The sequence below is a fragment of the Pteropus vampyrus genome, unplaced genomic scaffold (assembly GCF_000151845.1).
Source record: "Pteropus vampyrus isolate Shadow unplaced genomic scaffold, Pvam_2.0 Scaffold47, whole genome shotgun sequence".
NCBI lineage: Eukaryota > Metazoa > Chordata > Mammalia > Chiroptera > Pteropodidae > Pteropus > Pteropus vampyrus.
Genome location: NW_011888828.1, coordinates 7,576,344 through 7,582,213, shown reverse-complemented (window position 1 = coordinate 7,582,213; position 5,870 = coordinate 7,576,344). Strand labels below are relative to the sequence as shown.

The window sequence follows — 5,870 nt, the reverse complement described above, 5'->3', positions numbered from 1 at the left end:
TTTTTTTAGGAATTATTTTATTCTTCTAAATAACAGATTTATGTACTGGAAAAGGCACAGGACCAAATTAAATTACTCTTGAGACATTTGAGTGTGGCACAGAACATTTTGGGGGTAAGATTCATGCACTGAAAACTTTGAAGGATATTTGAATTGTTAATGGAAAGGGGACACGAATGGGAAGGAAACTGACTCTTTGTTATATATTATGGCATTTTGTAAAATTGAATTTTACGGTCATGTGCCTGAATTGCTTAATAAAAAGGTACGTTTCCACTCATCTCATCTTTACCCAGAATTAGGTCATATATTCCAACCCTGAATACAGGAATATATTCCTCTGAAAATCCCAGTTCAGTGTTATTCCATGCTGTGCAGAAACACTTTCAATTATTTTTTCCTTTAGAAAAAGATAAATCTTGCCACTTTTTGGCCATAATACTGTCTCCTGGAGCCATGTAGAATAAATCTCTCACCTACTTCCAGTTTTTATTTATTTTTATTATTGGAGTTTTAAGATTGAAAATAGGAATCGATTATAAGATAAGACAGCTCTCTTGCACTCCCCTCGTCCCGGCTCACTCCTAAAGGCAACCACTTGTTCAATTTTGCTTATTTCATTCCAGGCCTTTAAAGATGCACATATATTATACACGTACAGGTTTTCTTTCTATTTTTGTTTTTAAAATGGGATCGCACTGTGTATATTGTTCTGCAACTTTTTAAAAGTGAACAATTATGGTATGGTTTTCCTTTCCATGTTAGAAGCGAAAGTCTGTTTATCCCTACCCTCCCCCCCGCCCCCCGCCGTGGCCCTTTTAACGGTTATGTCATTTTCGGATGCACTGTAATTATTTAATCATTTCATTACTGTTAGACGTCTGAGTTGTCTGGAACGTGAGTAATCTTGAGCATAGATCAAGCCCATCTGAAGATGCAGCTTCCCTTCTAGCTCCCCCAGATTCTGGCTGTTTGCTAACCTCGTAGCATGGGGCCTGAGGGTGGGAGTCCCCTTCATTGCCACCCCTAGGCCATCCTCCAGCCGTCTTCCATAAAAACACTCAGCTTGGAACATGATGTCAGCTTATACCACTCACTTCCCTTCCTTGTGAGTCACTTACTGCCTCACTCCCCATCATTCACCTCCTTCCTACAGGATTTCAGCTTCTGGTCGTACTTCCTCCATACTGCTCCTGTGATCATTCTTGGACTACTTCTCCAGTGACCTTTGATCCCACCTCAGATCTGCAGTCTCACAGTCCCATGCTATGGGATTTTACACATCTAAAATTTAAACAGATTTCTCCATTTATTTATTTACTTAAGCAGGAAAGTGTATTTGTTCATGGCTCTGCCTTCAGAATATATCCAGAATCTGACCTTTTCTGCCATGCCAATCCAAACCTTTATCATCTGGAACCATAACAATGATCATAGCTTCCTAACTGGTCTCGTTACTTCCTGCTTCCATCTTTTCTCTCTGTTCTCAATCTATAAGCCATAGTAATCCTGTTAAACTGTCAGACCATGCCTTACATCTCTGCTCACATCTCCCAGTGGTTCCCATGTCAAGGAAGAGCTAAGAAGTCCCTATGGGTTTCTATATGTCTGCTCCCCTCACCTCTCCGACCTCCCCCGGCCCCTGCCCCGCTCCTCCACCACCACAATACTCTCCTCACTCACTCCATTCCTGCCCTATGGGACTCCTTGCTGTTTGAACATTTCAGCCACTTTCTTGCCACAGGGCCTTTGCACTTGCTCCTCCCTCTGCTTGAAGTATGCATCCCCAGACATCTACGTGGCTCAGTCCCTCTCCTGTTCAGACTTCTGAGTGATTATCACCTCTCAGTGAGGCCTTTTATAACCTCTAGAATGTAGGTCTCATGAAAGCATGGACTTTCTAAAAAATGCTATTTTTGTGTCTTGTACAACGCTGTGTCCCCAGTGCTTAGAATGGTGTCTGGCACAATTTAAGTGTTTATTGAATGAATTGAATTTTCTTTTTATCGTTTTTGTTGTTGTTGTTTTTGTTGTTTTTTAAACTAGGACAGAACCTTTGTTTTTTGGGATATATAAAATATTTAAATAAGCTTTCTTATTTAACTGCTCTGTTAATAAAATACATTACATTTTCAGCATGTTATAATTTTCAAATCAGTTTCACATATTCATATTTAAGCCTCATAACAACCCAGCGGGGTAGGTGGTGGATTCATAATTTTGTGGAAAAGCAAACTGAAGCTCAGAGAAGTGTTTGGCTCAGAGTATAGCTACTAAGTGGAAAGCTGCCATTCAAACCTATCGCTTATTCCAAGTGAAAGGCTCTTGTTTTCTCATTTAGAAACATCTTAAAATGACAGAAAAATTGTAGGGGTTTTGTTTGAAAGTCTGGAGAGTGTGCCCCGATTTCTTAATCTGAATTTAGTCTGTCTTTTGTTTCCATTTTGAAAGTACATAAAATAAATGATTAACTTTAAAATTCCTGACAATGACAGATCAACAAGTTTTATTTCTCTCACCTGTGGAGGAAGTGGCCTCCACCCAGTTTCACTGAATTAGGAGGGAAGTGATTTTTTCAAGTGATAAAAAGAAATAAAATTCCATGTTCTTCCCAGAGGAGGAGATCAACAATTGGGAGAATGGCGTGAGACCATATGTTGGTTTGTAAAAGGATATAACTTGTAAAGATGTTTCCTTTGATGCCTGTGATGAATATGGATGTGTTTCCCTTCTAGAGAGTTCTGATTAAATTATTCAATTAAGATCTGAGCTGAAGGATCTAAATATAGGGAGAGAGTTCAGGCGGTCCTGCTCTCGAATGTCACCTCACCCCTACAGATGTGCATGTTTGTTGTCATAAACAGCACCTGCGAGATCAGTGGAGAAAGAGAAATATGTTCCAAGAAATGAAATATATACAGCAGGATTTTTTTTTTTTAAATAAAAGGGATAGTTTTTTCCTTCTCTAGCCTATTCCATTTCATCTATGAAGTTGGCGTTTGAATTGCTTTTTTTTTTTGTAACCTAATTAATAGACTTTATTTCCAATTCTGATTTAAAACGTAGATCTACCACTTGCTAGAATGTGGTCTTGAGAAAGATACTTAACCTCTGATCCTCAGGTTTATTAGTAAAATTGAAATAATGATATATACCTTGAAGAATTCCCGTAAGGAGTCAATAAGATGTTTGTAAAAACAACCAATATAGTCCTTGAGTAAGTTAATAGCTCAGTTAAAATAATTTCATTCATTTGTTAATGATGAATCATTCATAACTGGCCACTTATGGAAATTAACCACATTTAGCATTCTTTGCAGTCTGTAAAATTGCTATTCTACAATAACAGTGACTCAAAGAGAATAGTTTTTTCTAAGAAACAACTACTGTAGACTTTTTCCCTCTTGTGGTCAATAAAATTAAATTTTAAAATGCTTCTGGTCTTCAATCGCCTGTGTAGAGTGAGCTCTTCACAGGTCAAATAACTGTACAGTTTTTGAGTTGAGATGAGTACAGATGATATTTATCAGGATGAGGTGATTAGGACCTGGGTGTCTTGAAAGGCTATCGTGTACTGACAGTTTTCCTTTACAAGCATGAATTTGAGAACGGGGGTTCAGTGGGATTAAAGAATGTTGTACAACTTTTAGAGGAAGTAGCAAGATGTAGAAAGAAGCCAGGTTTGTTGAAGTTAGGACAGTCAGAAAACTTTTAAGTGCCTTCAGTCTATTTAACTAAACAAATAATCATCTAATGAAACAAAACAGAACTGACACTTGCTGTTCTCTAGGGAATCTCTGTGACCAAGAAAAATTGACTGGTTGCCCTACAAGCAGCCCAGATTTGTCAGAATGGAAGGACTTGTGTATGCAGAACAGAACCCAAAAGAGTTCTTGTCTAAAAGAATTTTCTGACACAGTGAAGATACTTGAATAGCAAACTTGGCACATCTAAATCTATAAACTACAGTTCTATCCTTAGAGACTCATGTAATTGTGACATCCATAAATTCCTTGCTTCATTTTCATCAAGGGGACACTACTGAAATCTTTTGGCTGAAATGTCACAGCTTGCAGTGAACTTACAAGCGGTAAGCTGGAATTCAAAGTCTATGTGTTATTCCTTTTCTTTTTGATTGCTAAGATTCCCACTCACTTAACACTCTGTTGAGAGACCACATTGCAGCTCTTGTCACTTAAGTCACACCTGGGTGGCTGGAAGACTGGCTGATAGTGCCTGTGTTTTAAAGGCAGTAGTACCTATATAACTGCATTGCTAAAAATAGGCTTTTAAGAGTTTGTTCTCTGCCCCACTGTCAGCCCCCAATTTCTCCAGATCTGGAAAATTAACTTCTGAAAAAAACTTTGTGAGAAAATGGCAAACTAGCTGTTTTGTGTCTTCAATCGCTCATTTAGAAAGTTGGGGAAAGTTTAGAAGTAACCAAAACAAAGCTCAGTAGGGAGAGGCTCAGTAAGGGGGGATCTGACTTCTGGGTGTCGGAGACGCAGGATTCTGCTGCTGCTGTGATTTAAGATGGGCGGAAGTCTCCTGTGCTCTCCGGTGGATCTTTGTATTGCTTCGTTGCATCGGAATTTTGTTGAAACACGTTTTCTTTTTCTGAGGACTCAGTCAAAATAGAGTTCCTTTTAGCTCAACTCCCAAGCAAAGAAATAGGTAGTTTGAAAAGTTTTTTCGCATCTATAAAAAAGAAGTGGAAAGAGGTTTTATCCATCCTCATTTTCTTCTTCTTGTAGGATTTTACCCTCTCATTTTACTTAGTGGTTAATTTTACTTAGCTGCATTTGACCCATTTGAAATCTAGAAATGTTGAAAGGCCAGTGATAACTGCTATTTTAAAACAGGGAAAAGAAATGCACAGGCACTCTACCTGTTGTTTCCTGTAATACAAATATCTCTAAACCAAGTTAGTCTCTAATTGGAGTAACTGGGGAAAAGAAACATTTGAAGAGATTATTTGTTGAAACCAAGTCACAGAGCACTGTTACTTTGGAGTATTTTCTGAGACTGAAATAGCTAGAGAAAACCCATCTCTTGTTTTAATATCCTGTCTTCATTACAGCTGCCCCCTCTTCTGTGGGGGATAGTTCCAAGACCCCCAGTGGATGCCAGAAACCGCGGATAGTTCCAAACCCTATGTATACTATGTTTTCTCTTAGATGTACCTACCTATGATAAAGTTTATAAGTTGGGCACAGTAGGAGATTAATAACTAACTAATAATAAAATAGAACAGTTATAAAATATATTGTGGTAAAAGTTATGTGAATATGGTCTCTCTCAAAATGATTTATTTCCTGTACTCAACCTTTTCACTTAAAGGGGTCACTTTACAGCTTCTCTTGGCATATCCAAGTTGCCAGAATCACTACTCTTGCACTTTGGGGCCATTATTAAGTAAAATAAGGATTATTTAACACAAGCACTGTGATGCCTCGATGGTAGATCTGATAACTAAGATGGCCACTAAGTGACAAATGGGTGGTGGAGAGTGTCTACATCGTGGAGATGCTGGACAAAGTCATGATTTACATCCCAGGTAGGACAGAGTGGGATGGCGTGAAATTTCATCATGCTGCTCAGAACAGCACTCCATTTAAAAGTTATGAGTTATTTCTGGAATTTTTTTTCCCCACTTTATATTTTTGGGCCACAGTTGTCCGCAGGTAACTGACGCTGAGGATAAGGAGGGCCTGCCTTACTGGCTTTCATGGGTACTGCTGATAGGATTCTTTCTCTTTCTAGAAATGTGAGTTTATGTGCTGCTTCCGCTTTAGCCATCCTGCTAAGCCAGTATGTGGACTGCCTGTTCTACTTTTAACTAATAGGTATTTGGGGTTTACTAAACATTT

At 38.5% G+C, this 5,870-nt stretch overlaps 1 protein-coding gene across 6 annotated transcripts in view; it reads left to right on the top strand.

The window, feature by feature from the left end:
- Nucleotides 1–5,870, top strand: part of LOC105291558 (mothers against decapentaplegic homolog 1-like) — a 29,999-nt gene that overhangs the window by 14,487 nt on the left and 9,642 nt on the right. Inside the window, exon 2 of one of the 6 annotated variants that reach the window (XR_002780126.1) lies at nucleotides 3,791–4,090. The exons of the other annotated variants lie outside the window; for them this stretch is intronic. The gene's annotated coding sequence lies outside the window, so the exon portion shown is untranslated. The remainder of the gene's footprint in view (nucleotides 1–3,790; nucleotides 4,091–5,870) is intronic. 6 annotated transcript variants of the gene reach the window in all.